Source organism: Fukomys damarensis, unplaced genomic scaffold (genome assembly GCF_012274545.1).
Source record: "Fukomys damarensis isolate Sample0158 unplaced genomic scaffold, DMR_v1.0_HiC HiC_scaffold_7, whole genome shotgun sequence".
NCBI lineage: Eukaryota > Metazoa > Chordata > Mammalia > Rodentia > Bathyergidae > Fukomys > Fukomys damarensis.
The window spans coordinates 12,068,798-12,091,947 of record NW_022900919.1 but is presented as its reverse complement, the minus strand read 5'-3'; the positions used below and the strand labels follow the sequence as shown (position 1 = coordinate 12,091,947).

Genomic DNA, 23,150 nt, shown 5'->3' with positions numbered 1-23,150 from the left:
ATATATATATTTGCCAAACTCACTTATTTACTCTAAAAATATACATGTTGCTTCCTCTGAATTTTATCCATAATAATCATGCTTTCTGTAATAATGAGTTTTATTTTTTCTTATCAAATCCTTAAGCCTTTGATTTAATTTCCTGACTCATTTTATTGGCAAAGATGTATAGGAAATACTTTTTGCTATTGTCAGAGTTTTGGAAAAGAGAACTTGGAATATGTCAGCTAAAACAGAGTAGAAAGGAGACTTTTTAAATCCTCCCAATATGAGGTGTTTTAAAATACTATGAAAATACTTGTTTTTATTGAATTTGCTTTTTTCATCTATCAATATCTTCATATTTAAATAATTTCTTCTAGTAATTCACTAAATATCAATATTTTTATATTTCAATGCTAATTAATCTTGCTTTCTTGGGATACAACCATTGTATTTGCAAGATTTAATCATTTTATTCAATGATTTTTAAAATCTAGAGTGATTAGTGACATCTGACTATAAATTTTTATTTTCTAATATCACTTCAAATTTTTATATTAAGATTATGCTGACTTCATAAGGCCAATAAGGAATTATTCTCTTTTATTCCTTCTCTGAAATACTCTTCATGGTACTTTCAGTTTTCCTTACTACTCCATGGAATTTGCTTGCAAAATTACCTGGGCCTGAAGTTTTGCTTCAGGTAAGAATTTTAAATTATGCACTTTTTTTTCTAAAAATAAAAGCATTGTTGAGCCTTTGAATTTATCCTTTTATTTGCTTTTAAAATTTTCTGCGATTTTTCTGGGATTTTGCCTATTGCTATTTAGCCAACTTGCATTTTTATTTTTGATTTTTTTTTTTTTACTAATTTTGTATTTTTCTGGGGGAAAAGGAAACAGTTGTAGGTAAAAATTGGAGGCTAAATTCACAGCCACTAATGATTTCCCAGTCTAAATTTGTGAAAATCATTTTGAAGAACGGACCAACGCATGAATACAGTGGCTGCATCAGATCTGCTCGAATGGTGAGAATTTCTACTCTTTCTCTGTGGTAGGGTGGGACCCAAGACCTCTTGCAGCATTTTTATAAAAAGAGTCTATAATATTGCTGTCATTATTCCATTATGTCACCCTCAGAGATGTGTTTGGTCGTGCTATTACAAAGCCAAGTCCACCAAGGAAGTGGTTGACTTCGCTGGGAATTCTCACTGTCTGACAGTAGTTGAGTAGCAGAGCAGGTCACTGTTACAGTTTGTCAGCTTTGCTCAGTGGGACAAGCTCAATTGCCATCTGTTCTCAGATGCCCGGTTTTGCCCAGAGCTATTTGTGCCTCTCCCCGCCTTTCACCAATCTCCACAGATACCGAGCAAGAAAACCTGAACAAATTTTGCTATTATTGAAGAGTTTATGTGCTAAATGAATTAAATTTAGGGAAGGTATCCCACTGAGGGATAAACTTACATCTCATACATCTGGAGGAAAAGAAATTCTCCATACAAGAAGATGATCTCTAGGTTGGCTTATTCTAAAAGATTGAAGAAGGAATTCTTCTCACTTTTTCTAGTGTATTTTTACCCACTGCTAAAGAGCTACATGCAGTCATAATTACCTGCCATTAATGAAAGTTCTTATTGCTAGGTTTTATAGCAGGTATGTTCCATAAAAGATCACAGCAGAGAAGGTATAGAATTGGTTTAGTCTCTTCATTCTTATAGAGTAGACTCAGTCTCTTAAAATTAGATAAAGTAACTGCCCTCATTCTTATAGTGATGAATCTATCCCACTGGAGAAGCCCCAAAGTAGATATTATTAAATAAGAAAAAGTGAATTAAGACCTCAGCAAAAGCGAGAGAGAACCAGCTCAACATCAAGGCCCACTCAGTCAATTGACTTTCTCACATCTTGGCTCCTTTAATTTTGAAATAAGAAAAATAGTACAAACTCCTTATAATGAAAACGTAACACACAAATGTACAGGTAAAGTATCTGGCACTTAGTAAATCCAAAAGGCGTGAAAGCTAGTATTGAACTAGAAAGTAAGGCACACAACTTCTTTTATGCAGCTGAATTACAAGACTGTTCAATAACATAACAAGATGTGGGTGCATAATCTGGTGCCTAAAATTTAGTAAGCAGCGAAGAAATGAAAGCCTATAGCCATATAAAATTACTCAGGCCCTTCAGTTGCACTTGCTGTGGTTAACCACATAATTAACTAAAGAAAATCAAGGCAGTTTATGTCAAGGCCAGATACAGATGCACAGAAAAGCCCGAGTATTCCCAGAAATCAGTGTTCATTGAACTAGGGCGTGGGATATATATAGCACTGGACATTTTATAACGTTTTTACCATCTTACTCTGTTTAGCTCGGGGAACTATTTCATGTATTTGATCATCAATTTTAAACTGCTTGAAATGACATTTTAGGTATATGTGATATAAAATAGTTAATGACACTAGCATTTAATACTTTAAGTAGTCTTAGCTGTGTTCCTCACAAAGTAAATTTTTCTTTAGGCCTGCTGTGTATAACATGCAGTATTGAGTACAAGGGAAGCATGCATTGATATTCAAAATATATTTTCTGCTGTAATAATTAGGAGGGAAAAAGTGGGGGCTACAGAACAAGACAAACTCACCATTACTGATGAATACTTGAAAACCTGAAGGTTCCTCCAGGGGGCACAGAGATTCTCTCACATCTATCAAGCATAGAAAGGCAGCACGTGTTTTACCTCATATCGCTCTGGAGGTTCCAGTTCTACGGATATGCAGCCAGAGCAAGGTTGTTGAAGCTTCAGTGTTTGTCTCACTCTATCGGCAGTGACCCTGATTCTCCAAGGCCAGGTCCAGAGAGCTCTGCAGCTAAGGAAGTGGGCAAAGAGTTCAGTGTCACAAACCTGAGTAGTACAGGTTTGGAGCTGTTCAGTCCCTGCCATACAACTTTGGGCAATGTGTCTGGATTTTTCTGGGCACAATTTCTCCTCTGTAGCAATGAATTATCATCATAGTCTCCAGTGAACCATCTAGAACAGCCAGAAGGGAGTAAACAACCTGCTTGTTTAGTACACAAATATAAAGTTCCCATTAATTTGTAAACTGACTAAGGATGACTCCGGATAACTGGTAAGAAATTACAGCATGTGGGGGGTTCAATTCATTGCTAGTGTGGCCTGTTTTGAAGGTACTTACAGCCATATATCTAGCTTCAGAGAGTGTTACCTCTCGCATATATTGAAATTAAAAAATCAAAATGTATTATGAATCGGTATGCTGAAATACATACATTGAACATACTTAAAATTTAAGCAATCCTATAGCAAAACGTGGTCAGAATAAGCAAGTAATTTGATGCATAGCATAGAGGAAATGAATGTCTTTTCTCAAAAGCCGAATGTATTTTCCACCACCTTTCTCATGGGCTATTGTAATTTATTCAGGGATATGCCTGATATATAAAGGCAGCAAAAGGAAAAACTATGGAATAATTCCCCAGCATCCATAAACTAGAAAGGGAAACCATTGCCTGCTGCCAAAATCTGGGCAGGCTGTCTAGCTTCCCCACCTCAGGTCCCTCTTTTATGGTGCTTACTCAAATGTGGATTTATGTTCACCAGAATATCACCTACTGTATAGCAAGTAGGGGATAAAGCACCATATTGGACTACCATATGGCTACTAACCTCTGAGGTTGGTGGCAACTATCAATGTAGAAATCTGAGAGCAGAATGAGCCTCAGGATAGAACCAGTTCTCACTCAAGCATGCTACATAATTGGCTGTAGTGCGAAACTAAAAAATGTCTCAGAAACCAGATGGATTTGAAGTGTTCCATTATTCATAAACAGTTTTTTTTTTTTTCCTCTGCAACTGTAGTTGTTCCCATTTCCAAATCTTCCGCCACAGAAAATTGCCGAAGGAAGTGTGAAAAGGGACAAAAAGTCTTTGCGTGCGTTTCTGGAAGGTACGCGGGCTGCAGATTCCTCGGAGCCAGAGGCAATGGCTGGGGAAGTCGGTGAGGGGACCCCGCTCTGCCTGTCGTGCTGTGAGGGTCTGTGTGTGAGGACGGGTATCTGTGAGGGGAGGGAAGACGGCTGCTGTGAACGTGCCCACAGGTAAGCGCGGGCCTTCCAAGCTGTGCCTCGAGGAAGTCTGCCCTTTCCAAGCCCCTCAGTGCTCTTTCCCCTTTTGCTCATTAAAATGAGAATGATTGGCGTCCTCATGGGAAGTGGCTCCCCAGGACAGAAAACTGCTCAGTCTACTTCTTACCTTCTGTCCCCCAGCCCCACTCCAGCTGGAGACAGGGAAAGACAAGGACACTTCAGTTGTGGGGTGGAGTTTTCAAATAAATGAGAAGCCAGGCAACAAAGGAGAAGCTCCTCTGTCACAGGTATAACAGAGCGGTTATAAAACTAGCTCAGACGGGCAGCTTTGCAGTTTGGTAATTTACATGCCAGATGAAATGCCAAGGAAGAGAACACCTTTCAAAGACTATTTCTTTTTAATTTTTTAACAAACTTTTCTTTTCTTTTTCTTTCTTTCTTTCTTTCTTTCTTTCTTTCTTTCTTTCTTTCTTTCTTTCTTTCTTTCTTTCTTTCTTTCTTTCTTTCTTTCTTTCTTTCTTTCTTTCTTTCTTTCTTTCTTTCTTTCTTTCTTTCTTTCTTTCATTTATTTATTTTTGTACCAGGGATCAAACTCAGGTCTTTCCACTTTCTAGGCAGAGGCAGGGGGCAGCACCACTGAGCTAAATCCCCGGCTCAAAGCATATTTTTGTGTGTCACAGAAGGATGTAAGAGAAAAAAACCCAAGGCCTACAGAGTATAACCAGGCTCTATGGAATGCAAGATTTTTGTTTCCCCGCTATGAAATTATACCCATTTATTTAGCTAGAAACACTAGCTCGAGAGGTACCAGTATATTCCATTTGTAATAATTTCCCAACAGCAAACAATTGTCTGATTTCTGGAGCACGTTGAGAAAAATAATGCCTCAACAGTCTTTTTGGACTATGTCCTTTGAGTCTCCATTAAGAAAGGGTTCAAGGTACTTTGGGGGAATCCTTGGGTCCTGGATGGCCTGGTGAATGCACAGAAATCAAGCAATGTGTCTGTATCCCCAAAATACTCCTAAATCCACACAAATGCTGTGGGGCTTGCCGAGCTCAGGTTTCTCCTCCTGGCACTTGACGTTTGAAGCACATTTGCTGTGAAAGTTTTACACCGGTTTCGCTTTGTTGCTTCTTCATTAGCCTCTGTACTTCCGGTTCCATTTTCTTCCTTTGTTGTTCCACTGATCTCTTTCCTCTATTTTTGGTTGCCTCAGAACTTCTGCTTGCCACTCTTCTTCCTCTTCCTCCTCCTCCTCCTCTTCTTCTTCCTGTTCTTGTTCTTCTTGTTCTTCTTGTTCTTCTTTCTTGTTCTTCTTCTTGTTCTTCTTGTTCTTGTTCTTCTTCTTCTTCTTCTCCTCCTCCTCCTCCTTCTTCTTCTTCCTTCCTCTTCTTCCTCTTCCTCCTCCTCCTCCTCCTTCTTCTTCTTCCTTCCTCTTCTTCCTCTTCCTCCTCCTCCTCCTCCTTCTTCTTCTTCCTTCCTCTTCTTCCTCTTCCTCCTCCTCCTCCTCCTTCTTCTTCTTCCTTCCTCTTCTTCCTCTTCCTCCTCCTCCTCCTCCTTCTTCTTCTTCCTTCCTCTTCTTCCTCTTCCTCCTCCTCCTCCTCCTTCTTCTTCTTCCTTCCTCTTCTTCCTCTTCCTCCTCCTCCTCCTCCTTCTTCTTCTTCCTTCCTCTTCTTCCTCTTCCTCCTCCTCCTCCTCCTTCCCCTTCTCCTGCCCCTCCATTTCCCCCTCCCCCACCCAACTTCCCTCTCCCTCTCCTTCTCCTTCTTCTTCTTTGGTATTTTCTTGCCAGGCATCTAAGTCACCTAATTCAGAAGATTGATGAATACAAGGCATATCTTGTGTGGCTGCTGATCTACTGGAGAAACCTGCGCTACCACCTGGAATGCCAAAATTCATGGTTCTCTCTCTTCTTAACAACAATTTTCTGAGTTTTCCTTATCGTAGGCGTCACATCCTTAAAGCAGTCAGGTTCCAGCTGCTCCAAGCCATTCTGTTGTGTGGCCGCATATCCATTCCCTCCTTTGATCTTTACTCTTGCGGGAGCGTCTTCATCCTGGACGTCCACTCTTCCACACCTGTCTCCTTAGGAACTGGTGAATAATCCACAGTAGTTGGCAGGGTAATATGGTCTCCACTTAATTTCCTTCCTCTGCCAGATCTGCATACTGAGGGCCATGATGGGAATCAAAATCTGGACTTTCTCCTGAATGTGAAAATCAAAAGTGCCACAGCAGCGAGAGGAGCAGAATCACAAGTGGAGTTCTAGAGCCTGGAAGTAACACGTTAACGCTTTTTTTTTTTCCATTTCTGGCAGCTGGAAGTCAGAAGCTGTCACCAATGCAGGTTAAGGTCCCCCGCGTGATGGAACTCAGAGTTTCGTAACTAAAATAGTTTGATTTCAGACTCCCCACTTAAAATGGGTACGGGGGGGGGAGTAGGGGGATCACACTGACTGCACCTATGAGCAAAGCAACAGGAGCGTTGTCAGATCTCGCACGCCCAGGCCAGTGCTGGGGGTGACAGGGCGACAGGAGCTGAGGCGGTGGGGCTCGTGGGCTGCGCCCCTGGTGCTGGATCAGCTCGGCAGTGCCAGGCCCACAGGCCAGGCTCCCAAGGGGGAGCGCCGGAGTGCAAGTTTATGCAGCAATTCAAAGAGGGATCCAAGGACATTTTCAAGCCCATAGAAATACTGCACCCACTCTAGGGATGTTGACCAAGATTCTGTATAAGGCATTAGTGTAATTACTGGTTAGGGGGTAGTTGGATTTGGGGGATTTATATTGAGAATTAAGTGGTAGATTTGAGGTTGGCAGTACACACTGAATTTGAAAGATTAAGCCTGCCTATGATGCCACACCTAAATCCCAAGCTGTCCCAAATTCAGTCTGTGGAATCAAAACTCCCAGGGGATACAACTCAGTAAAACCACAACAGGAAACTTCAGCTGGCATGTGGTGAAATGTAGCTACCATAATGAGAAAATACGATGAGTAAGGTGTCGGGTCGCTAATGATTTTATTATAGGCTGTAGCTCCCTCGGATTTTTACATAGTTGGGTCTTGGTGATAGGGAAGAGTATGCCTTTAGGTGACCTTGATAGAACGTAACTTGTGAATGACGAGCTATAATTTAAGGCATAGTTCATATTTTGCAGAAAATGGGCTTTCTCACTTTAGTTCAACGTTGAAGCTATTTTGAAGTCTTCTGTGCAGACAACGTGTCTTCCGGGCCAGTCCTCCATGCCCTCGGCCCCCTCTCAAGTATTTCCAAGGAATTTTTCAAGTATTATCCAGATATGTGCTTCCCATAGTACATTTATCTGTTCCATACATCATTGTCTTCAAAATATCTCAATCACTTTTAGGCCTGCGAGAAATATTACAGAACGTCATATTAAGTATTCTTTAAGATAAGGGACATCAAGTGACTTCCCTAGGGTAAAAAAAAATTTTTTTTTCTTACAAAATTAGGACAGTAACAAAGTAAGAGCACTCACCATTGTAATTTTTTTTTCTTACAAAATTAGGACAGTAACAAAGTAAGAGCACTCACCATTTTGTTACAATTTCCTTCTCTTTATTATCTTATTATTATGATTAGGATTTACTTCCTAAATGATTTGTAAAACCCTTGATGATAGGGAAAATGTTGTATGTATTTACTTTTATAATATGATGCTAGATGAACTCTACAAAAGCAATTGGCCTATTGGAGATGTTGGAAATGAGTACATTTATTAAGTTGAGGTGAAATTCACATACTATCAAATCAGTTATTTTAAAGTTAATTTGAGGATTTTTGGTACCTTCACAATTTTATGTAACCACCACTTTATCTGGTCTCCAGATGTTTTTATCAACCCCCAGAATACCCAGCAACCACTAAGACACTATTCTCTAACCTCTCTCTTCCTAGTCCAAGGAAATTGACCTGGTCTGGATATTTCATAAAAGTGGAAACATACAGTATCTTGTATTTTGTATGTGGTTTCATTCTCTTAGTATGCTTTGCCAATTCATCTATATCAGAGCGGGCAACAGCACTCCATTTACTTGTGTGGCCTAAAAATTTCTCACTGTACAGATGTATCCAGGTGGTTTATCCATTCATCCATTGTGGAGACATTTCAGCTCCTGTGCGTAGCACATGTACCTGCACTTGAGTACTATTTTCAGTTTTGAGAGCTATATACTTAGGAATAGAAGTGCTGGTTTGCATCCTAATTCTAGGTTTAGCTTTCTGAAGAATTACCAGATTTTTTTTCCGCATAGCAACTGAACAATTTTCTATGAGGGATACAATTTTGAGCATGGAAGAGTATTACATATATTATGATTTTCATACACAAACAATGCTCTTTGACAAGTTGTGAAGAACAGGTTCTCAAAGTCGGCTGCTTATGATTACTCTCTATTTACCAGTGACAATTCTGGCACATTTGGATTGTAGATGAATGTCCCAGGACACAGTCCCTTCATGGACTCTCACATCAATGCCTTCTCCCTTGATCTCTCTGGTCCATAGTGACTCTTTCATGTGGCTAAGTCTCTGAGAAGCATTGTGGAAGAGGATCTCTATGGCACCATTTTGTGGGAGGACATGGAGGACTTGGTGGGGGCGGGGCTTGCTGGAAACCACATGATAATAGGTGAAAAACATGAAACACAACTCGGATATTTCTGCCTGAAAATCTCCCTTGTTGCTACCTTACCACACTCTCAAAGGCATATGGATCTTATTTTATTTATTTATTTTGGTACCAACGATCGAACTCAGGACCTTGTGCTTGTGAGGCAAGCGGTGGAACCACTGAGCTAAATCCCCAATAAGAGCCCAATGTGGCTCTTATTTTACACACCAAAGAATGTAGCTACTATAGTTACGGTGGAAACTGGACTACAGAATCAACAGAGGCAATCAACTATTTTGATGGGCCCATAGCAGGATGTGACTCTGCAGTGATCCCCTTTATCCAATGCAGTGATTTTTTTAGCAATGTTCTGCTATCTCGGGTGGGAACTGAAGAGATAACCAAGATTTTCACAAGGGAAGACAAGCAGAATGGAAGCAAAAAGCCATGCCACAGCCTTGAGATTTTCATGAAACACAGATATAAGTCCCCTGAGGGTCCCATTGGGATGGAGGCTCCTTGTCTTCATTTGCAACCTTGAATGTATAGCTTTGTCTCTTATGTCCTGGGTATTGGCCTTATATGACTCCTGATCTTATTCAAGTTACTCATTCTTATCTCAGACTAGTTTTTTCTCCTGTAACTCTTGATCATAGTTAATCTGTTCATTCTTATCTCAAGCTATTTTTTAATTGGAACTTCACATGTTCCTCTAGTTCAGTTCCCACACTAAAATATAGCAAGAGGGCCAACATCCACCACTATAAGAAATTTAGTGTTTTCAAGCTTTCCGCTTTCTTCACATTCCTGTATATATCATATGCCGTTTTAATGTTTACACTGGGAAAGAGATGACATATCTCACTGTGTGAGTATAACTCCTCTTATCCTTTGTCATTTCCCATTTAATGGTTGCAAAGTCTTCCTCAGTTTGTTTCCTTCTTACCTAAACCCCCTCTGAAGCTATTCTACAACTTTTGCAATTAAAACCAACACTGCAAGAGAAGAGTTATGGAGAAAGTAATTGCCTTCTTCTGCATTGTTTCCTTAGTTGAAAATTTTAGAAATGGAGTTACCAGGACCAGAAATTCACTCTTGTAAGCCAGTCTTTATATTCTCATGAGTTCATCTCCAGTGCGCTTCTTCACTTCTCTCATGTACAAGCTAGTTATTTCCTCAAATGTGAATTCTCAAAGACAAAGCAACAGTGTTGATATTTATGTCAGCTTGTTCGGGGTAAATATTGATTTATGGGTAATGCAGGCATAATTGGAGGAGTTGCTTATGAGTGGAGAGTATCACACATGTAGCACTTAAAATGAAGCCTCTGTACATTTCTTCATAATTGATGTGTTGTGCACCTTTATTTCTCATGAAAACCATTCATGCATTCAAGAAGTATTTATCTTCTGGTCACCATAATCCCTCCTTGTTGGTTTTTTGTTAAATTACTAGGGAAATAGTAACAAGAGTTGATGACAAAGCTAAGTCCAACTTGTAATAAGGGCACCAAGAAGAGTGACCTTACTCAAAAGGTCATAGAGAAAATAATTTTTCCTCAAGTAATAGAGTAGACACATGGTAACCCTTCTGTTTTCACTTGCTTTTAGAGAGGGAATTGACAAGAAGTATTCTACAGTTGTGCGTAGTCATAGTGCTGCTTTATGTCCATCTATCTGGGTGCTGTGTAGTGAAAAATGTTCTTTGTAACTACCTGAAGACTTTGAACAGCTGAAATAACCATTGAAGTGTTCATATTTCACAGTGACTTCCCTTGATCTAACTTCAGTTCTTGCACACATTTTTTTGTTTGTTTGTTTGTTTGTTTGTTTGTAGTAGTGATTGAACCCAGGGCCTTTACACTCAGCTATATCCCTGGGACTTTTAAAAATTATTATTTTTTTAAAAAGGGTTTCATTGAGTTGCTGAGTAACTAAGTCTGGGCTCAAAACTGTGATTGTACTGCCTCAGTCTCCCAGAGTGATAGGATTACAGGAATACAGCATTACAACCAGATCACTTATAATTATTTTAAGAAAATGGCCCTAAAATTCTGAAACTAACCCTCTTTTGGGAAAATATAGTGTGCGGATTCATTGAGTTGTGGTAATCGTGTCTTGTCCTGCGACCATCTCAATATGATAAGGATTTCCATTCTTTCAGTATGCTGGCTATTTAGATGGCTTTTTAACCTATAAAAGCCAGTACAGGAATGAGAAAATACTATCTCATTTGCAAGCAAAATGCAAATTCTCCCTGAATCTTCCCTTTAAAAAATTTTTATTGGTACGTGTTGGCAGTACATGATGACTGCATTCATTGTGGGAGCTATAGGTTCGTATACATAGCACATGTTAATGTTTGTATACCCTGCCTCCGTTTCTTTGTCCTCTTCCCTTTGGCAACCATTTTTTCTCCCTCTTTCTTGTAAAGTTGTTCCTGCTTCCTATCAGCCCTCACAAATTGCTTGTGTGAGGCTCTCTGTTGGTTTGGCTTTTTAATTGCACAAAATCGTTCCTGTCACTTATATGCTTTATCAATCTGAAAGAAGCTGACCACCTCAGATGTTTTGAACATCTTTTGAAGCCCCACCAATGATGGCCACCAAAGAATGGATACACGTGCTATCTGGATCAGTGCTTCCTCCTGACTGTTTAACTGAAGTCTACAGGAAAGGTTGATAAGCAAACAGATATCAGGAAGATAAGGGCAACTCATTTCCCAGAGGGGCCGACGGAAGTCATACTCCCAAGTCAGGAAAAGAAAGGCAGGATATGGGTGATTCTAAGAAAGGTGCAGCCTTCCAGGACAGACAGGAAGCTCAGACATATGGCAACGGAATCAAAGGGGACCATTAAAGTCCCTGTTCAGCTACTGAATCAGAAACTTCCTACTCCTTAAGCAAGAGGATTCTTTGACCTGAACTTGTGTGAAATCAAAAGCAATAAATGATGGTAGAGGTGCTAAATTTAAGATGTAGCATCCAGGAGAAGTGATTGCAAAATGAAAATGAAGGAAAACTTTGACCTTGATTTAAGGCTCATAAATATGTATTTTGCTGAAGTGTTGTGACTTTAGGTTTTGAGTGACTCAATTTCTATGAAGGTTGTGAATCCTAATAGTTCATATCCTAATACAGGGCAAAATACAGATGCACTCAAATGGAGAATTTGGGGAAATCATACTTTGGGGAAAGAGAAAGTGGGCATAAAAGCTCTTAGCTAACTTTTATATTATGATACAGAAAATAAGAAGTTCAGAGTCATAGTCACAAAGCTCTGGGTTTAATATTTATTTATTTCTATTGTTGCAAAGGAATGTGTTGGTAGAGAATGTTGATGGAAGCCATTATGTGAGTAGAGGCAAAGAGGAGAGCCTGGAATCCAAAAGAGAAAGCTTCTAGAGGCGGGAGAGTTCCAGTCTGCTTTCCTGAATTCATTTCTGGCCACCGCGCACAACCATACATTATGGCTTGGGTATTAAATGTCCTCCAAAGGCTCTTGTTGTGAAGCCTTGGTCTCCAGCTCATGACACTATTGGGAGGTGCTAGAACCTTGAAGAGATGGGCCTAGCTGGAAGATGTGAATCACTAGGAGTGTAACATTGGAGTGAGTATTTTGTCGCTGGTTTCTGGCCACCTTGAAGTGATCACCTTTCCCATCTCACCTAAACACCTTCCGGCAATGGAACCAGCCACCCATGGACTGAAACTTTGAGCCAAACTACATCTTCCTTCCCTTTAAATTGATTTTTCTCAGGTATTTTGTCACAACAATGAAAAGCTGACTAACACACCACTTCTCATATCCTCCAAATTACTCATATAAGTATCGGTTCCTTAGAAACAGAAATTCTTTCAGCTCCACCCTTGTCCCAGCACAGGGTCTTTTATGTTTACCTTATTATCAAAGATCTGTGGGCTTCTTAGAAATCCCCCATAACCACTCCAGTAATCCTGAAACAAGAAGGATCAGTAAAGAACAAAGTAAGCTGTGGATTAGAATATGTAGTGATGGTGAGGTTAGAAGGAAGTAGAAAACACAGTAGTTGCTCTGTACTCCTATTAAAGAAACAACCAGCTGGAAGTGGCTTGCAGTGCTCTGCAGAGTTATCCCTTCTCTGCATTTTGATTCCTCTTTGAGATTTAGTTTCATTTCCAGTGATTTCTTCAGAGAGTGAAATAACATTTCACTCAAGAGTTAAAAGGGGTCAGTTTGGTTCTTGTCGCGGGTGCTTCAGATCTTTATTGCTGACCTGGAATTAGTGTACGTACATCCAAGTGCCACTCCAACCACCCAGCACACCATGAAATATGTTTTCCGCTACACTGATATTGCTGGCAGTGCATAAAACAAATGGACTGGGTCAGAAATAGCCTGACTCCACCTTTAAATGGATTCTTCTACATGTATGGTACTTCGGAGAGCACTTCCAAACTTTCTGCTATGAAGATTTTATTATAATGTTAACTTCTGTCTATTCAGTTCATCCCTAGACAGCCTTGAGGGTAAGATTTAGATTGTAATCCCCAAAGCACAGAGGTACAGATGCTTTAACATTTTGTCTCAGGTCTCAAACTAACAAGTGATTAAACTGAGATGCAATTCAGGTGCACAGAACCTCAAGTCTTTGTTTTGTTTTGTTTTGCTTTGTTTTACCACTCTGCTACTCTGGCTCAGCTAATTCTACACTGCATTAGTTTGTGTTCAATGCAATAAAAAGAAATCCACATAACCACACATTAGACAAAATAGAGATTTATTTTCTTCCTATATGACATAAATTCAGAGCGAAGAGTCTGGAGCAGGTGGAAGGGAAATGCTCTCTGGTTTTCTGCTGTGATCAGGCACATGAAGGCAGTTGCAATTCCAGCCATCATGCCTATAACCCAGACCACAGCAAAGAGTTCAAAGTAAAAGAAAGAGATGGTACTCATATTAAGAAAGAAAGAACATTTTACAGAAATGACCAGAAGCATGCTTCTTGTGATCATCACTAGTCATCTAATCTTCTACAAATATCATTTTCAACCTACTAAGATTCCTGCCTCCCACAAAAGACAGATTCTGAAATTAAGAAGGTAAGGGAGGGCAGGTGGAATACAAGCAGCTAGTTGTATGTATTTTCAAAAACATTTATAAATCCATATCACTAATAACAAGATGTTTCCCTTGGGGTACTTTTGTCCCAATGCATACTTCTGGTTCCTAGTATATTTTCATTAATTTAGAGCATTTACACATGTTGACTAAACTTTGGTCACTTTGGTTGACTCTTGATCAGCTATATAACAAATATTTGTGTGAAGATCATATCAGTTAGAGGCTCAAACCCAAGGTGGAGCTATCCTAGAATTTCTGATCTTCCTATAGTTTATAAAAAATTTCCTGGATAAAGTTGCAAGAAAAATTATCTCCTAGGCTACATAGTAAAGAGTTTAAAATACTTAATTCAATATAACATGAATAATTTGGAAAGCTAGTTATTTAGATGAGAATATGCTATGATATGATAATAAAAAGAATACACTTTAGGTTTCCTTTAAATGTTAACCATCTATGCACCACTAAATAGCACATTTTAAACATTTTTGTTCTTTTCCATTTTCTAGAAACACACATCATAAAAGATATAAATTCTGTGGCAATTTTGTGCTATTAAAATGGAAAAAGAAATATGAAAGTTTTATTGCCCTCTTTCATCTTTTGCTTCTGTGAAACAGTGAAGGTCTATGCAATGATGGATATACATTTATAAGTAATTTGCACATTTTCAGTGGTAATTTTTAGGATTTTTGTTCTTTAGTTACCTCAAGTTTTCCTTGTCCAGTGTGGGATTGTTTGTAATTTTTAAAATATACCTCAATCTCTTCTGTCTTAGGTACAAGAAGCAACTCCTTTATAAAATAGTAAAACATGTGCTTTTCAAAATGGCCTTTCTCTCTCCACCCTTCTAACTTCCCCAATCTCTGCTCCATGTCACTTTATCTCATCTTTAACTTCTCCATCTGTATTTTTTTGCTGAATTTTTAATGTGTAGTTTCCAATAAAGTCCCCAGTACATTTTTACGTGTCTTGCTATTTAATTCAATTAATTATATTAAGGCACTTTTTCATTTTTAAGGATATATTTCACAATTATAATTCTTCCTTTTCTCTATTTTGTGTGTTAGTGTGGCTTTTCTGGTGTAGCAACTTATTCTTTACCTATATGTTTTCAACATGCATTAAATCTCCTTTGTATCCTCAGCTTGTTGATTTTACTTTTTGGAGCTCTGTTGTGCTTCCTGACTTTTGAGCTTTGAAGAATTTTTATTTATCTGATTCATTTTGCTTTTGTGGACGCAATCTCAACAAGGATTAGTGCAGGATTCCCAAAGTCAGCTTTAAATTTTAGTTTTATATAAAAGGCCGATGGAGACTTGTGACTAATTTGCCTCAACAAGGGCAGGAAAATATCTAATTTATAGACTATTCGTGGCCAGAGTGAGTTGCTTGACTGCATTCTTGAGCTTAGTAGTAAAATAGTCGCATAAAGATTGAAACTGGGTTGTCTTGGTCCTAGGCTACTCGAGCTGCTGTAACACCATGCCCTTGACTGAATGGCTTAGCAAGCTGGAAAGTCCAAGATCAAGGTGACAGAAGATTGAGTGTCCAGTGAGGACCCACTTTCTGGCTAATGGGCTGCTCCTGCTATGTTAACCTTTGGTAAAAGAGGTGACGCAGATCCTTCAGGCCTCTTCTACGTGGAGTCCTGTCTTGATCTGGCTTTAGTCTCATGACCTAATTACCTGCTTGAACACCTCACCTCACAGTATGACCCGGAATTAAAATTTCAATATATGAATTCTGGAGGACACCAATATTTAGCTTATGGCAATGTCATAATGCTACTTACTGGCCTTTATGGTAAAGTATTAAGCTTCTTTCTTTACACTCTGTGTAGGGATTGCGTAGAGCCTTCCAGATTATTTACCAATACTGAGAACACCACGAAACCAGAGTTCCAACCCATTTGTACCTGGTGGGTCCCTGTGAAATTGTTCTTATCCAAGGAATTATGTCTGAGTATAGGTCAAGATAAGTAGAAGCATTTATGTGTCTCCCCCCAGCAGAGCCTCATGATTTTGCAGGACTAAAATTTCCTGTGCACCATCACATGTGATATGTGTAAACTAGAATAAACTTTTATTTTGTTATGCAACTTAGATTTCAAGATTTATTTGCTATTGGAGCATAACCCAACCAAATATGACTTATACTCTTGGCCTTTAAGGCCCTTTGTGAAAAGCTGTTTTTCTGTCTTCAGGCACTGTATTATTTTCTCTTTTTCGACTACATTCCTGTTACAATGGAATTCTTCAGTTTCTTAAATACAATTTCCCTTTTCTACCTTGGGACTTCTACACATGCTGTTACTCTGTGGGGAACACACTTCCTTGTGATCACTGCCTATCTTAATAATATTAATTCTTAGTGCCCCAATTTACTGGGAGGCTGTCTCTTGTTCTCCATTCTAAATCATATGCTTTCACTGATCTTTTCACTGGGCCTTATTCTTTTCTCTCATAGCATTTTGTTTGATATTTAATTATGTGTTTGTACAATGTCTCTTTTCCCTCACTTTCCTGCATGCTGTATATGTGATAGGAAAAGTAGCATTTTATTCATTATTATTTACAGATACAAGATAAGGGGCTCAGCATACATATGTATTCATATTTTTTAACAAGACATTTACTTGTTGTTGAATAGACTGCTTATTTTGAACTTTAACAAGTGTTAAGGAACTAAATGAACTCTGTTATGCATTTTTTGTGAAGTATGAAATGAAAAACATTATGAGAAGGGTTAATCTGAGTAACAGAGTGCTCTGTTTTGCATAGTGTTGGAATATATTCCCTAAGGGACTGTGTGTTCAGAGTTTGTTCCCAGTATGGTGATGTTGAACTGGTGAAACCTCTCAGAAGTGGGGCCTAGTAGGAGGTCACCAGGTTGGTAATCCGCCCAAGTGGATTAACAATTTTCCTGCTACAGTGCTTTCTTACTCTTGCAGGCAGTCTTGGGATAGTGGATTCATACAGAATAGCCAGCCTGGCTCCTTTCTAGTCTTTTGCCTCCTTGTTTGTCTCTTTTTACATAAGGCTCACCCCTGTTCCACTTCTCCACCACGTTGTGATGCATCCAGTCGGCCCTCACCAGGACACTGGTGCCATGCTCTATGGATCTTCCAGCTACCGTGGTCCTGAGCCAAATAAACATCTTTCCTTTGTGGGTTATCCAGCCAGTGATATCTCATTAAAGCAATGCACAGTGAACCAAGAAAGATATTACGTACGACAATTCCTTGAAAATTTCTGTGGTAGGTTAATGGTCAACTTGGAATGCCCCATTCAACTGAATCAGCATGGTGCGGTGTGGAAGACTCACCTGAGGATTGTTGCCAACCACATAAAAAGATAACCAGAGGGGAAGATCAGGGGCTGTTGATTTTTCAAGAAGCTTACTGCAGGTGTTTTCTGGCTTCCACCACTGGCCTTTGGGCCTTCCTGGTATAGATCCTCGATACAGAAAAGCATGAGACATTGCCTTGGACTCTAGGCCTTCAGCTGGACTTGTGTGGGATTTTGCTGTGGGATCCAAACCTTTGACTGGATTCTTTGAGTCTCTAGCATGTGGGTAGATCTCTTACACTCCTCTACATTTGACTTTTTTGGTGGCTGTTATAAAATAATTCTATAAGTTTTGTGTCTTGTATTAAATCTATTTCCCTTGCAAAACCCTGATGACAACATTTTTCTTGTAATCAGTAAATGTGGTGAATAATGATAAAAACTTAATGCACAGAGCTTTCCCCAAAAGCTAAAAAAATATATAGAACACACATATATAATACATATAAATATTACATATATGATTAAATTGGTAAAAATGCCATGAGAGTGAGAGGTTTCTGAGACTCTGGGTCCAGCTCATGCAAGCATAAATAGCAATGAAATGTTATAGAGCATGACCTATTTGGTTGTAATATTACTTCCCGCAAAATTCATGACTGCATTTATCCTGTAGTCTTTTCAAGCCAAATGTAAACATCCTGACAATGGTTTCAGTTTCCAGTGTCATTATGTTGTTCGTTTAAACACGTCCAACAGTGATGGTTCAGAAATCAGAAAACTATTACTTCTCCAAAAATATGTAAAGACCATTTTTTTCCGATCCCAGGACAGTTGCTTCTGCTAATATAGGAAACAAAATTCTGGGGCACATTCTGATATAAACCTGTAGAACTGAGTAAGAAGGTATTCAGAATTGGCTTTTGATCTCTTGAAAACAAAAGAAAAAAAGTAAAACATACTAAACTAAAGGAAAAGAGACACCACATGTGGACCTCTGAAATTCAAGTTCCTTGAGAATTTGAAATGAAATTTTAACTGACACACATAAGACTCAGGATGAATATCCCAAGGCCCCATTTCTCAAAACATTCAAAGAGGGTGCTGTTTGTGTGTGTGTGTGTGTGTGTGTGTGTGTAACAATGACTGGTAAGTTGAACCCAGCGAATTCCATCTCTCACTATGGCCTTGTAGCTTATGCCTGGGTTTATACCCTGGAGCTGGATCTAATGGATCCACTCTGCCGGGAGGACCTAACATTATTTCTCAGCATCAATTTCATTTCTGTCAAGTTTGTAAATGCATAAAAAGTACAGGGTTAAGAGAATATGAAAACACGGGTCCCCACAGCTTGGAGCAAGTCATATATATTGAGCAAAGAGAAGAGCTGGGGTATTTCACTGTCAGGCTGATTAGCTCCTTGTAAACAAAACAGTGTTAAACTCCAGCTTCACGCTGCTAACTAATCTGGGGCCTGACCTTACAGCCATTTGTGCAGTTGGGTGAGGCCCCGTCTGGAGACGATCCGACCAACAGTCATAACAAGGATTGGGCTGCCCCAAGGGGTCCAGTGTCTTTAGGGTGATTGCTTTCTTGAGCCTTAAACTCCTGACCTACTCTGGCTTTTAATTCATTATTCATCAATTTTCTCCGTCCACTTAAAAATGAAGTGATAGGGTCGCTGCTTAAATAAGGAGGGGGTGGTGGGTGGAGAGTGGGGCGAGTGGCATTCTGGGAAAAAGGACAACCCTGTCAAAACATGACAACCGGCCCAATGCCTGTTTTATACTATTCATAGAAAATGCCAAATTCTGCAAATAGTAACCACATGTACACTGGCTTCACAGACTCAATGTTCTGCTGCAAAATGAGAGGTTCTTTATTTTAGTATGTCATCAAAGGCAGTGAAAATATCATTCTAGCCTTCTAGGCTTAACCCTGTGGGCTCTTGACTGGTCGAGGTTTGATAGGAGCAACACACGCTAGTGTACACACACACACACACACACACACACACACGCACATACGCACCGCTATATGAGCGGCAGCCCTGGTCCATGTGGATCCACCATAAAGGCGATTCCATTCACACATCTGTTCCCCGCACATTTTATTTGTAGTCACAAGCCCACGCCTGATGTGTAGGATCTGCTTGCTTTGTCGCAGAGGCACAGGGAGCCTAACAGCTTGGAGGATCCAGAAGCCGGGGAACTGGCTCCTCTCAGCCTCCTGCGAGTTCAGGGTCAACACAGGCTTCTGTAGACCCCCACACCCGGGCTTCCTTGGCTGGTGCCTTCCAGGTTGTCTTGTTTGGATCCACCAGCATTGGTTCCTTAGTTCAAATCTGTTGCTCAACTGTGCCTTTTCGTATGCTTGGGTGGCATTCCTTCACACTCGTTTAAAAGAGCCTGTGCACAGATCTGAGCAGGAGTTTGTCCCTTGAATCCTGACTCAATCTCAAAGGCTGGTGCTGTGGCTGGGCCCTGTTCTTGTCCTGGAATGTTTCTAGCACCTTCCACGTGACGGTGGACTTTAAAGGGGCCTCCTTCCTGTTAATCTCCTTCTCCTTAACAAATAGGTTCTGCAGCAGCTGCTGTAAATCAGTCTGGAAGCTTCAACCCAGGGCGTTTTGTCCTCTTTCTCCCAGGGCTTGCTGCCTTCTCCCCTCCTCTTTCTGCATGTGCTCTCGTCTTTGACAATTATTTTTAAATGTCTGTACTTGGCCTCTTGATGAAAAACAAAGATTCCATAAAGTGCAAGGAAACTTCTATTTGCAAGGAGACTGCGGAACACCGGCAGGGCAGTATGTCCCAGGAAATGGCACCAGCCTGTTCTGCTTCCCGGCTGAAGGGAAGATAAACGGCAGGGGCTTCTGCCCACAGCCATCATGACACAAGGCCCAACCTATCCTTTTTAATGGCAATAAATAAATGACGGAAGTTTTAGGCACCAGACTAGTGAATTGGTGGTTAAGCCTCAGGCTTTTATCTCTCTGACCCTGGTTTGAACTCAACCTTGGTTCCTAAGTGTAGGGCAGACAGAGTGGGGTGGGAGGAAGGTTTCTTATCAGCGAGAACACCCCTTCCAGCTCAACATAAAGAAATATGAGGCTGTGTGCGCGCCTGTGACTCGGGGGGTGACAGGGGAAGGAAAAGATTTGTAGGAACCAAGCGAGAAGGGAGCTAAATGGCAGCTATTATTTCTGGATACCTGTCCTGTGGTTGGAAAATTTCACAGAGAATGTATTAGGGCATTTCATTTGCTTTTAATTGGGGTGGGGGTTCGGTTGTGTGGAAGGAAATGTGCACGCTGAAGATTCGCGTTTACAAAAGCAGATTGCTATAGGAACTTGAAAATGAAGAATCCCAGTACTCAAGTACTAAACTTAGTTAATATTTATTAAACCATGAATATGCCAATCACTACATCCAAGCACTTGACGGGTATGATTTTATTTAATCCTCACAACTCTAGGAAGCGGTTCTATTTTATTTTTTTAATTTTGCAAATGAGGAATTTATGTTTTGTGTTATCTAAGATTATATGCCCAGAAAATGGTAAAGTTACAATGAAGGTCTCAATCTGTATAATTCCCTATTTTATCATAACCTTGCAAAAGCTTATCGAGTAAGTTTCACTGCCTTGCTAGGTGGTGGTCACTTTCCCCAGCCACAACCCTTATGCATGTCCTGACATTTCTGCGTGGGTTTGTGAGGACTACTAATCTGCTTATTTGATTTAGGATTATATTATCTCTGTGTAGTTTATTTCCTCATCTGAAAAGTGAGCGTGACATAATGACCTTCCGAGTCTTTTAGGAGAGGTAGTGTGCCATGCCTCTGGTGAACACAGCATAGGTAAACAGCAGTTGTTTGCTAGGCGCTTCACCAAGATTGCCAAGGGACCACAAAGCAGAGATTCCAACATCACCAGTCATCTTGGTGGGGAGGCTAGTGAACAGTGTTGGGTTTTAGAGAAGTTCTGTTCAACTTGGGGAGCTGGTACCGTTCTAAACAACACCCAGGGAAAGGGGGGACTTCAGCATTCTTGTGTAGTGGTTGCTATGGTAGATGACGCTGAAACATTGGTATGTGTGGGTAGGCACATGTCTAATGCTACTCATCTATTTTCCAGTCTAATAGTCAAGAGAAAGTGGGAAGTTTAGACATGTGTATGTTTGCTTTCCATTATGCCAAGGAAAGATCTGGCTAACTTAGATGGCACAGTATTTAATCCCATGTGTCTGGCTATTTTCCTAGAAAGAATCTACCTTCTCCATGAAGATACCCTACAGGGATGTGGCTGTGCAGCTTTGTGAATAAAAGCAATGCAGGTTTGGTTCCCATGAGCAACTTGTCACAAGTTCATAAAAAATGAGCAAAAGCCCAATTCTTAGGGAGCCTTCAAAGGAGAAACACTGGGATTATAACATAACTTGGTATTACCCCAGTGGGAAATCTATCATTTAAGTACTCCTATCTCCAGTCCACCCGAACTCTCTTAAGTCCCAGAAAATCACCCAATCATGCCTCCTTAACTTCCTAGAATGCTGCCTTTTTTACCACTTACCTGGAGGTCCATCTGACTCTCCTCTAGAATATTGATCTGGACCCATGTCACTCCTTTGCTGACCAATTTCAAATACTATGAGGCAGCATGCTAGGAGGGGAAGTAGCTGGATATAATATCAACTTCATTTCAGTTTAAATCCACACCACTGATTTCGTAGCATCTTGTCTTTATGTTCTTTGCCAAGTTTTCCAACCTCATGAAATCTCAATTTCCCATCTCACAAGGGCATGAAGAAACTGACATTCCGTATAGAGTGTGGGATGAAATGTATAGATAAGTTTGTAGGAGGGGCTACACGTGCTTTTCTCACTATTTACATGCAGATCTTACACACTTTCTTCTTTCTCTTTTTCCTCCATGAGAGAAATGCAAAATCTTTATTTTCTATACCATTCAGCCCAGGAATCAGGCACTTAATTGACACCTTTTCAAATGAACAAGATAAAAGAGTTAACTAAGCATTCCTTCCATGACACATGCTCAGTTTTAAGTATGGTACTAATGCAATGATGGCTTCCTTTGGAGACAAAGTTGAAAGGCTGAAGATTTTTTGCATAGTGAAAGTTTCTTTCCATATCTTCTTCCTATAGTGGCAGTAGTATGATTATTTTTATGGAAAAGTTTCTTTTCAATTTCAATGTATAATTACAAGTAAGTTCATTAGGAATTAAGCAGGGTATAGAAGTGGGAAGCCATTCATTTTGTGTAGCTGCATCCAGCTCCCACACCCTGAACTGGGTATCTGTCCTGTAGGGTTCTTCTGAATAAGGAAGCCAAGGGATTGAATTGAATCCAAAAAAGCTGAACCACGTTGGAAATACAAACCACTCTATGAATGTCACCTCAACAAGCTTAGAGGACACAAATGCTGGTTCTTTTTCTGGACTGTAGAGGACAGAGGTCACTATCATTTATTATTGGCAAGACCATAAATGCTTAATAAAAATAACTTGATTATGAGCCTTTTTATTGCAAGGTTTAAACAAATGTCTCAGCAGAGATTTTTAGATTCTTTACTTTGAACATACTCCCTCATTTTCCTGGCAATGCACTTCATGTTTCCTTGAAAAGCCATTCAAGAATATTTTAAGTAACATTTGAAAGCTTCTCCTCTGTTGTTAAAGGGAAGAAACCCACACATCATAAAGTTACTGAGGAGAACTGAGATCGCTTCCTGGCTCCTGGAAGAATCGAGGATGATGTTTAACAACAGAAACCAAATGAGAACTCTCAGTCTATATTGTGCATATCCATGGCAACAGCCAAATTCCTGGGAACTTCTCATCACAGCCATGAGATAGAAGCAGATGAAGCTAGGGAAAGGGCTGTTTGGAACCTTCTGGCCTTTTGTAGATAGTGAGAGCTGTGGAAATGAGTGGCAACCAGGCTCACGCCAATACCGTTCCACAGCATTGGGCACCTTCCCCAGCTTGGCAGGCCTCAGCTCAGTGGACAGGAGCAGG

General features: G+C 40.0%; 1 pseudogene; it reads right to left on the bottom strand.

Annotated features, from left to right (window-relative positions):
- Positions 1-5,145: 5,145 nt before the first annotated feature.
- Positions 5,146-21,730, bottom strand: LOC104860145 (annotated as a pseudogene).
- Positions 21,731-23,150: the final 1,420 nt, after the last annotated feature.